The sequence below is a fragment of the Polypterus senegalus genome, chromosome 4, assembly GCF_016835505.1.
Source record: "Polypterus senegalus isolate Bchr_013 chromosome 4, ASM1683550v1, whole genome shotgun sequence".
Classification (NCBI taxonomy): Eukaryota; Metazoa; Chordata; class Cladistia; order Polypteriformes; family Polypteridae; genus Polypterus; species Polypterus senegalus.
In genome coordinates, this window is record NC_053157.1 from 238,539,783 (window position 1) to 238,551,621 (window position 11,839).

The following is an 11,839-nucleotide window of genomic DNA, read 5'->3' on the forward strand; positions in this document are numbered from 1 at the left end:
GCCTTGTAATTGATGCTTTGCACACTGGTATGGAGACTGCTTGTCTCGTAGACCTGGTGTGAAATCTGGTTGACTGCCTGGTAAAGGGGTCGATGTGTGTGAAGCTAAACAATTTGTTTTTTTTTTCTCTCCCAGGATCTGGCAGAGCTGCAGACAAAGTGACACAAATTGCTTCATCCAGGAAGAATGTGCTCGTTCACAGTGGTCCTGTGGTTTTTGAGGCTGACAGTATGCAAACCTCCAGTCTGGAGCAGAAAGGTAACCATCTTGATCCTTCTAGAGTAGTCCAGAGTTCTGCTTGAGGTCTTCATCCTTTACTGTATGGCTTGGAGAGTAAATGTCCTTTTGTCTTCCTCCCACAGCCTCTCTTCCCACTGGATACCTGGTGCTGGGAGCTGCAGCTGCCATATTGATGCTGATCCTGGTTTTAGCTATAGTTGCTTTGAGAAGGTTGAACAAGCAGAAAGAATCTGAAATTTTAAATAAATGCTATTCATGAATGGTTGGAATCTTGTGCAGTTTTTAAATGGAGTGAAACCTGTGGGTCTTGTGTCTAAAGCTGTAGCTGTCGATTTTTGTTTTATGAAATGGGTGGTGACCTACACTTCAGCCATAAACCCACCCTTGAACTCTTTTTGTTGCATTTATTGCAGGCCTCCTTTACTTATCACATCCCATCTTTGCCCAGTCTACTCAAGGAGTGCTTTTAATGGGTTGTTGGACGACCAGGGAACTGTCTGCTGGTACAGGACTGCTTTCTATTTAACTCTGGGATGTGTCTGAGCTACCCTCTACCCTGAGCAGCTCATGGTATCGCATGGAGGCTTTGAGCTGACTTTCATCTACTTTATCTTGGATACTTTGTTTCTACAATGGGCAAATTTCATTTTCATATTGATGTCGCATTGGTTAACCAAATGCACCAGAATGGCGGCTTTAAACGTTGGCATGGCTTGATTGGCTCAATGGTCAGGGTCTGGCCTGTTGTGCCCCTCGTCACTAGGCACTATCATCCCTTCCTGTGTGTTTCTTAGTGCTATGGTGCAAAAGCACCTGTAATTGAATGACATGCTGTCTGCTACATGAACCACAAGTGAATTTTGTTGGGTGTGTGGTTTTTAAGCACACCATCTCTCCATCTTTGCTCTGTCGCCAACATCTGCCAATTCATTCTTCAGGATGGTGTTGGGGTGACTACCTGTCCTTCCATGACTATGTTGAAACATTTTCCTCATTCTTGATTCACTCTGTAGCATATCAGTATGGTGAGCTCGTAGCGGACTATGCAGCCCAACATCTGGTCCAAGCTGTGCTCTTGTCACATCTGGAATACAGCAACTCTCAGCTGCTGGGAGTGCAAATGAAATGGCATTTAGTGTTGTGCCCTCCTCAGTTGGTTGGTGTCACACCATGAAGTTGCTACATTTGTTTTCTAATGGTATTGAATATCTGAAATTCTTGATTGTCTGTCTACAGCAGTCAATGGATAATAGACAGAGTCCCAAAAACCGGTTTACACTCTGAAGAATTGTAAGGCCAGGTATATACTTCATCTTCCAGCGGACGCTCCTGCTATGCAGGTGTTGCAATGTTTATTCTTGCGCCCGTACTTGAAATTTATTGAAATCTACCAGGTGGCGGTGTGAGAATCTTGGTGAGAACAGGTTCGGCTCCTCTGTTGTGAATTGCCTGGAACCCCTGTTGTTGAATTCCAGTGACCCCTTACCGCAATATCTCTGAAAATGAGGATTCAATCCAGGGATGTGCCCATTCCAGCTAGCACAGAGGACGAGGCAGAAACCATCCTGGGCGGCATGGGCTCATTGTAAGGTGAATACAAGTGCGCACGAATACACTGCGGATTCATTCTAGTGTCAGCAAATTTGCATTTCTTTGGAAGGAAAGCGGAGCGCACTCTGGAAACCCAGCAGGAAAAATATGGAAACAGGAGGCAGGGAATAAGAGCGACGTGACGACCTCCGGAATAGAAATGCTAACACTCCAACACCGTGTCACCCCCATGTGTGTAATTATTAACAGTATTCATTATTTAAACAAAATTAACGCTTCGTAAAATGTATTAAAGTGAAATCATCTATAAATGTAAGGACTCTAAATGCAGAGAGTTGGAATATCAATATACTCGTTATGGCGATCTATTGCGTTTGCCTATCGGGAGGAAGCCCCAGAAAAAAGAGACGGCATAAAATATTATATACACGTATGAGAGTTGGTATCGTGGCATTACGAGCGGGAATATGCGACGCTTGAATATAAAAGCACCACTAATTACATTTGTATGTCGGCATTTGCTTCACCAAATCGAACCGTTCATCAAACATCGAAGCGCGCACATCGATCCTAGTAGGATTCGCTTAGCGGTTTTCTGTCACATGTAGTTAGTAAACGGACTCTGACGTCACATTCCGACTTTTATCACAGTGCGTTCCCACTCGACTCATTGATGGTACTGCAACTCGTACACGCGTCGCATTAATTTCTGAGGACCTGCTCAGAAGACAAGTCAAATTAACGCTGGGCACGTGTGGCAGTGATGATGCGTGGGCGTACGAGTTCTGAGTGTGAAGGATAAACGAGCCCAAAGTGTAAAGTTCAGTAAGATGTACTTGTGTTTTCCAAGTCAAATTCGGTGCAAATATAGCATTGCTTTGCGATCGCTCAATCTCCAGGTTAATACTACTTGTCAAGTGTATTTAGTTGCCCCCTGTGGATTTTTGCTCAGTCAAAGTTTGGGGTCCCTCTTGGAGTTTCAGGCGAGTAGTCCATGCATATTACAGAGGAAAATGGTAGGCACTGGGACATGTTGTAATGTGCAGGCTTATCGTCTTTATTGTGTCCACCCTTTGTTTTCTTAAACTGCTAATGCAGAATGGGGTTGTGTAGTTGTCCCACTTAACATCGGGCGCAAGGCAGCTGTGTGCAAATCTGTCCATGTAACATCTAGATCAGGGCTATTCAATTGGCGGCCCGCGGGCCAAATGCGGCCCAGAATCAACCTCCGAGTGGCCCGGCCCGTAGTTCCGCCCATAGATAATAATAAATTAATATATATTATTCATAAATTGTTATTTCAATATATATTATATTAATATAAATATATAGTATATTAATATAAATATAAAGTATTTGTCAATGGTCCTGCCAAAAACGCGCATTCCTACTAAATTACGTAGCCTGCAACACGCAAACAATGCAGAGCGTGCCGCTAGTAGCTTAGATTACTATCAATATGTCTTTCTCAACACTGAAACGTAAAATTGCCAATGAAAACCGTAAGTTTAACCCTGCCTGGACTGACAAATACTTGTTTATTTTACCGTCACATCCAAACGCCAAACCGATGTGTTTAATTTGTAATGAGTGCGCAGGAGTATTTAAAGATTACAATGTGCGGAGGCATCATGTTGAGAAACACCACACTTTTCGCACCAATTTTCCAGAGGGATCTCAAGAGAAGGCTGCAAAAGTGCAGAGTTTGATTGCATCTTACAAACGAGCAGTACTACCATGGTGCGGTCATTCACAGCCCAAGAGAGCTACTTTAGCATCCCTTCGTGTTTCTTGGACACTGGCAAAAAAGAAAAGGCCATTCACAGACTCTGAAACCGTGAAGGACTGTATGCTGGCTGTCGTGGATGAGGTGATAAATGACGATAAAATTTAAAATGAGCGTGGTATCTGCTATAAAAATGGTACCCCTGTCAGATACTTCAAACATTCGTAGGGTTGAAATTCTTGCTGCAGATGTGTATGAAACGCTGTTAGGAGACCTGATGAAAGCTGATACTATGTCTATAGCAGTAGATGAGTCCACAGACAAACTGATACTGCTCAGTTGTGCATATATGTCCGTTTTTGATGGCAAATGCTTCGAGAGGAGCTGCTCGGCCTACTGCCGTTAGAAGGACACACAACTGGCGATATAGTCTTTGGGAAAATTTCCGCCTTTTTTAAAGACAGTGGTCTGGATATGAAGCGTGTGTGCATGCTTGTGACAGATGGGGCTCCGTCCATGACAGTGAAGGTGAATAGTTTGGCAGCACGTTGGTCCACTGTTGCACCTCCGTTAATCTCCTTACACTGCATTGTGCATCAGGAGGTGTTGTGCTCAAAACGACAATGGACAGCGTTATGGCTATAATTTTATTCACTCCACATCAAGCCTCCAACACCGCTTATTCCGCATGCTGCTGTCAGAAATGTCTGCTGAGCACCACGACCTTCTTTTGCATAATGACGTGACGTGGCTGTCCAAAGGCAAAGCACTGGAGCGTTTCTGCGGTCTCAGAGAAGAGATCATAATTTTTCTCCGCGGCAGCAAGCCTAAAAGGCAGAAACGCACTTGAGTCGCATACTGGACGACAACTTCATGGCTGATGCCTGCTTTCTGAGCGACATATTCAAACACCTGAACGATCTCAATTTAGGACTACAAGGCAGAGACAAAACTGTCATCGACCTTGTGGAACAGATGCGCGCATTCCAAGTTAAACTGGACCTTTTCGCAAATGATTTCAGCACAGGCCGAATGCTGTATTTTCCGACACTCCGCAAAGGCATCTTACCCCCGCACAAACCACGGATGTGATGACAGATTTCATTGCGATGTTGAAAAATAACTTTGCTGGTTAATTGGATGGACTTGATCTGCCCACAGAGTTGGCCGTTTTTGTCAGAGACCCGTTCACTGTTGCAATAGAAGGGGACTTATCCGCCAGAGCTAAGAAACTGGTCCCTTCCATTGACGAGGGGAAATTCACACTCGAACTTGTTAACATGCAGTCATCTGTAACCATGGCACTGGAGCTTTCCACTAACGGGCCTGCAATGTTTTGGACTGATGTCAATGCACATCAGTTCCCTAACATTAAGTAGCGATCGTCATACTCAGTATGTTTGGATCAACATATACATGTGAGTCAAGTTTTTCACACATGAACTCCATAAAAAGCAATTCTCGTTGCACCCTGACTGACCATACTCTCCACCAATGCCTTCGAATTGCATTGACAACTTGACAAATTACGAGCCTAAAGTCACTGCTCTCGTTCAAAACAAAAAATGTCACTTCTCCCACTAAGTCAGCAGGGTAACTGTAGCCTACAATACATCAATATAATGTGGGATGTGTAACAGAGGCATGCCTAATCACACATGGTGATTTCAAATCTGTTCCCTCAGTGTTGTTATAGTTGTGAATACTGTGCACTTTGAGATGTTCCTGGGTCAAATGTGTGCAAGTTGTTTTGTTTCAAAAAGAAACAATGTTATTTCTAATAGCCTACTACTGTGCACTATTTTGTTTTATGCACTTTGTGATCAGATAGGTCAGATACGTATGTAGCCTAGGTCAGTTTTTTTTTCTTTTGTAAATGGAAAAAATAGGGGCTACCTCAGATTCTGTTAATTCAGCTCTTTTTGTATGCACCTTTTGCTCTGCAAATTGACCGAAGTTAAAAGAGAAACAAACAAATTTATTGAAAAACATAAGGTTTATTCGTTGTGTTGGTTTTAAAATTTGTCATTACGAGCTGCTTTGCCGCTAAAATGACTGGCTCAGCTAACCTTCTTGGTTTGGCAATCTGGCCCAACTGAATTTGTAATTGAATAGCCCTGGTCTAGATTACTATGACATCTTGCACACAGAAAAGCCAGAAGCTGTTTGGGTTCACGTCCCATTGCTGTCACCACTTTGTGACCTCGAACAAGTGGTTTACCTGGCTGAGCTCCAATTGGAGAATTCCCTGTGTGGCACTAAAATTGGCATCGCTAGCTTTTGCACTTGTTGGGCGCTTTGTACTGGTGGGGAAAATTTAAGTCTCATGAAGCTTTGAGGCTTTCTTTCTATTTGTGCCGAAAAAGCTTTGAAACTTCAGCTCCAGTATGAATGGCGACATCTGGTGGTTAAATGAGGTCAAGGCAAAAGAGAGATGCGCGCTCGCTGTTTCAACCTCGCGTCACTAGTAAAAGGTCAGAAGAGACCGAGTTCATCTTATTCCGCTAAGGGCCTGGTCCATAAATGTAACTGTGAACGCAGTTTTCCGTTGTTAGTCGTCATCTGTCATCAAAGCTCTCCAAATCTGTAAAAGTCAACATTGTTTTATGAGAATGACGCATTTTATATAAATAGGCTACCTGCTCATTTAGCGCCAAAGCTAACAAACCAATGAAGTGCGCTGTGAAGCACTGAGGACGTTTGAAGATTCAAACGTCACAGGTCACGTGATAGCGGTGTTTGGACACTGACTCTACTCACTACGCTTCAGATTGACTGGCACAAGCGTCGACACTTAGGCATCATTGTCCCGCTCTCTAGCGCTTTGTCATACCGTTATTAATGTTGATTGTTGGGGGGTTGGGTGGGCAAAAGCAATTCAAATAAGCACTCGTTATAACTGAGGTATGCAGAAGGACATCTCAGAATGCACAACACGTTGCACCTTGAAGTAGGTGGGCTACAGCAGCAGGAGACGACAGAGGGTGCCACTCCTGTCAGTTCAGGATGGGCCACTGAGGCTACAATTCACACATGGTGCTCACCAAAATTGGACAACAGATTACTGGAAAAACGTCGCCTGGTCTGATGAGTCTCGATTTCTGCTGTGGCATTCTGATGGTCCTGGTCAAGAACATGAAAGAAGCAATCCATCCTGCTTTGTGTCAATGGTTCAGAAAGGTGATGTTGTGGTGGGATATTTTCTTGGCACACTTTGGGCCCCTTAGTATCAACGGGGCATCGTTGAAATGCCACAACCTACCTGAGTGTTGTTGCTGACCATGTTCATCCCTTTATGACCACCATCTTCTGATGGCTATCTCCATGTGCCATCTCACAAAGCTCAAATCATCTCAGACTGTTTTTTTGAATATGAGAAGGAGTTCACGTGACTCAAGTGGCCTCCACATTCACCAGATCTCAGTCCAGTAGACCACCTTTGGGGTGTGTTGGAACGGGAGATTCGCATCATGGATGTGCAGCCGACTAATCCACAGTATTAAGTGATGTCAATATGGAGGACAGTCCCAATGAATGTTTGCAGCACCTTGTTGAATCCACACCCTAAAGAGTCACAACTGTTTTTTTTTTTTTTTTTATTAATTTTATTACAATCAATACATAGCAATCAAGTTTTTACAAAAAAAAGAATAATGTTAAGAACAGATCGATTCCCCCCTAGAGAGAGAGAGCAAGCCAAATGGTGTAAAATTTAAGGCTTGTAAAACATACCTAAATTAATAAATTCTCTGTGCTTTATAAACTTTTTTATTTAAAATTTAAAAATATTACTGATTAGATCCTGCCATGTTTTGAAAAAAGTCTGTACAGATCCTCTGAAGTTGGAAAAAATCAAATACTCAGTCAAATAGTATAACACATCGGTTTCCCACTGACTTAAAAGAGGAGAGTTTGGGTTCTTCAAGTTTATCAGAATAAGTCTGCGTGCCAACAGTGTAGTGAATGCAATCACAATTTGTTTGTCTTTCTCCACTTTAAGCCCCTCTGGAAGAACCCCAAACACAGCTGTTAATGGGTTAGGAGGGATTGTGAGTCCAAGACTGTCTGAGAGGTAATTAAAAATTTTTGTCCAGAATAATGTTAATTTGGCGCAGGCCCAGAACATGTGACCCAGTGAAGCTGGGGCTTGGTTGCAACGTTCGCAGGTTGGATCTCACCCTGGAAACATTTTGGAGAGTTTTAGTCGAGACAGATGTGCTCGATATATAATTTTGAGTTGTATAATTGTATGCTTTTGCGCATATGGAGCTCGAGTGAGTTCTCTGCATTGCTACTTTCCACTCCTTTTCTGATATATTAATTGAGAGATCTTTTTCCCAGTGTCCTCTTGGATCTTTGAAAGGAAGGGATTGTAAAATGATTTTATATATTGTAGAGATGGAGTCTAATTCCTTAAAATTGAGCAATATTTTTTCCAGCGTGGATGAGGGTGCAAGATGAGGAAAATCTGGAAGGTTCTGTTTAACAAAATGTTCCTGATTTGAAGATAGTGAAAGAAATGTGTAGTAGGAATGTTAAATTTGGAATGTAATTGTTCATAGGATGCAAAGACGTTGTCTATATAAAGATCTCTAAGCAAGTTAATTCCAAATTTTTCCAGATATTAAAACTGCATATGTTTGTGAAGGTTGAAAGAGGTGGTTCGTTTGCAGGGGTGCCACAGATAGAAGCTTCTCCGTCTTGAAATGCTTTCTACATTGGTTCCAGATTCTAAGTGAGTGGAGCACAATTGGGTTATTAGTGTATTGCCGATAACGTGTGTTTATTGGAGCGCAGAGCAGGGAATACAAATTAGTACTGCAGGATTTTACTTCTATTGTGGTCCAAGCCTGTATATGTTCTTCTATTTGTGTCCAGGTTCTTATCGCCTGTATATTTGCTGCCCAGTAATAAAACTGGAAGTTAGGTAGAGCCATGCCGCCTTCTGCCTTTTGTCTTTGTAGGGTCGCTCTTTTGATGCGTGGATGTTTTGAATTCCAAATAAATGAGGTTATTGTTGAACCTAATTGCTTAAAGAATGATTTATTAATGTATATTGGGATGTTTTGAAATAAAAAAAGGAGCTTAGATACTGATTCTGAGTTTTTGATGTCATTTTATAGTCTTAACTGGAAGTGAAATAGTTCAGGTCTTAATTTCCTATTTTCCCCAAGAGTTGTTGCCATGCAGCTTATTATTACGTTGATATTTATAATTATACAGATTGAGATGATAGATTAGGTATAGATCAAGCCTGCTCTCTTCCCCCCTTAACCCCCCACCCTCCCTTTTTGCCTCCCCAAAGTGAGGCTAAAACCCACTTCACGCAGTCCCAGTCCTCTGACATACCCAGAGACAGAGCACGTCCAAAGCACATCAAGCCCCCATGCAGTGGCGCTTTAAGGTTAAAAGATAGAGATATCTGTTACCAATATAGTCTTTAAAAGAGGAAAAAGAAAAAAGAAAAGAATTTTGCAATTAAAATATATATATATATATATAATCTTCAGCAATTTTAGTGCATTAAGATGATACCCCCAGATAATAAACCCAGGTGATGGTGTTAAAGATGTGTCCAAAATAAGCATAACAAGTCTTAATGCAGTAATAGCAATAACAGTAAACCAAGGGTATGATATTGAACAGTCTCATTTAGGGTACACATGAAATAATTAGAAAAGAAAAAGAGAGAAAAAAAAGGAGGAAAACGTAATTAAGCACAATAAAACATAAACAGATAGCGCCCTAGTAATACTAAGTAATAATAAGAATATATGAGAATATATGCTGATAAAAACCCTTATTTTAAAAGCGAATAGATCAGACAGTAGATTATTAATCCTAGCATTATCATTTACTGCCATGACTCACAATTATGTATCAGAATAGTCCCGGGATCAGCTTTCTTAATTCATTTTCTGCTCTTTCCTTGCTATTGAAGTCATAGAAATGACCTTGCCATTCCACTTTCAGTTTTGCCGGATACAGGAGGCTGTATTTGACGCTGGCTTGCCATAGCCGCTGTTTAGTATTATAGAGGCTGCTTGTTTAATAGCTGTTGCTGGAGAGAAGTCAGGAAGATCACGAATGTGGCTATTTTCATATATAATATCTTCCTTGTTTCTGCAGTGCCATCACCTCTAGCTTAAATGATAATCGTTCAAAACGAACTATAAAAGATCTTGGTCGAGGTCTGATGGTGTTTGATCAGCGTCTTGTATAAGCCGCTGCTATCTCAGATTCTGCTTTAAAGTCGCCCCCAATTATTTTAGAAATAAGTTCAGTTGCGAATTTCACAGGGTTTGAACTTTCTCGATTCTCCGGCAGACCTTCAATTCTGACATTATACCTTCTACTCCCATCTTCTAAAGCAGCCAGTCTGTCTCCAAGTTTTTGTCCGAGTTTTTTACATTCGGAACTGACATTTACTGCTCTTTCCTCGGCACTGGCAGCTGAATGTTCGGCCATTTCGATCCGATTCGTGAATGTCTCCTTAAGATGCTCCAATTGATCAGCAAGCGTGCTCAGTTTAGAGTTTTCTGAATCGCTCTTCAATTTTACCCAGCACCTGTCGAAGTTCAAGTTGTACCTCTTGACGCAGCCTTTCATTTGCCTGTTGGAATTCCTGTCGCAGCCATTCATTGGCCTGTTTCATCTCCTGTTTCAATTCCTGTTTCAGTCTCTCAAGTGCCTTTGCCGTTGCTTTCTCATTAGCCTTCTCGCTTTTCTTTATATCTTGCGTGAGCTCAGCGAGCAACACTTTCAGTTCAGATAGCTCAATTGTGCCTTCTTGTACCGTAGATGAAGCAGCAGACTTTGCTGAAGCCGGTGTCCCGCTGCTCCAGTCAGCGTAATTCGCGTAACTGAGCAGGGACTTCCCGCCCTTTCCAGTTTCAGGTAATCTTCTCCAATCGGGTGAGCTATCCACATCTGCACTCCGCGATGCACCTTATCCCTTTTGCTCTCAGCCGGCGATGATAGCGGACCGTGGTCCCGAGGTCTGCTTTACGCCCATCTGATCCAGGTCTGTCTCTGATAGGCCGTATCTTGAACTGAGGCTTGCTGATCACAGCTTGGATGTAGCTTTAGTTTTCAATTCTTTCGAACCCCCCTTCTTGCTGGCCATGTTTATATGTGTTTACATATACTGTAGCGGTCCCTCTCGGGTTGAATAAATACAGGATATCTCAGAATAATAAGCAAATAATATGAAAAATAGCACCACTGCTAGGCGGGCTCCACTTCAGGCGTCCATCTCTCGCATCGGACGAGACCAATCTCCGCGACTGTTCTGAAGGCAAAAGGTGGTACAAGCAGCTACTAGCAAGGTTTATTTTATTTATTTATAAAGCACTTTAAAATCAACATCAAGGCTGACCAAAGTGCTGTACAAAAAAAGCCCAACGTATCAGACAAACAATAACCAAAGGGTAACAGAAACACATAAATACATAAGAGCTAAATAGATTCATAATAAAAAGTACACAGACAGTCAACATATCATAATGGGTTAAAGGCCAGGGGGTAAAATTGCATTTTTAAATAAGATTTAAGCACAGCGAGTAGATAGAGCCTAGCGTGCGCAGCGCAAATCGTTCGAGTTTTGGAGCTGCAACTGAAAAAGATCGATCACCTTAGTTTGCGTATATATTAGGAACACATCTGGTCTGCTGACCTGAGAAGCGAAAGTACTTAAGGGTGCAGCAGTTCCGACAAATAAAATGTGGCACAACCATTAAAGGCATATTGTAATCTTTTTAGTTAGCCAATAAAAGGTGTCATTTTGCTTGGCTCTTCTCTAGGATTTAAAAACAAATGCAAGGATCTTAAAATAGACTCGAAAATGAGCTAAAGAAACTGAACAAATCATTTTCAAATCAAAACATCATTACTTTGAACATGGAGGCAAAGCTAAAAAAATCTTAGCTCAACAAATCCACAAGCAAGTTAGTTATACAATCCCAGCATGCGCCAACACAAATGGAGACAAAAATAAATGTATGTATTATATTTTTATGGTCAATGAGAGACTACAATAAATCCTTATATTCTACTGAGTGTAAAGAAGACAACACACAATCTAATGTATTTCTGGATGCATTACAGATTCCACAATAGATACTCTCAGTGCAGAGAGAACTGTATAAACCTTTGGCACTATCAGAATTAGATGCTATAAAGTCACTTAAGAGTGGGAAAGCAGCAGGCCCTGATGGCTATCCTGCCAAATTGTATAAGAAGTTCTCCACTCAGCTAGCTCCCCTTTTATTAGCAACATTTACAGAAGAAGCGAGACAATAAAATTCTACCTCAAACTTTTCA

General features: G+C 41.7%; 1 long non-coding RNA gene across 1 annotated transcript; it reads left to right on the forward strand.

The window, feature by feature from the left end:
- Positions 1-141: 141 nt before the first annotated feature.
- LOC120528311 lies at positions 142-500 on the forward strand. The gene is made up of 2 exons (XR_005633479.1): positions 142-258; positions 363-500. It is a non-coding gene; the product is annotated as an uncharacterized LOC120528311 (long non-coding RNA).
- Positions 501-11,839: the final 11,339 nt, after the last annotated feature.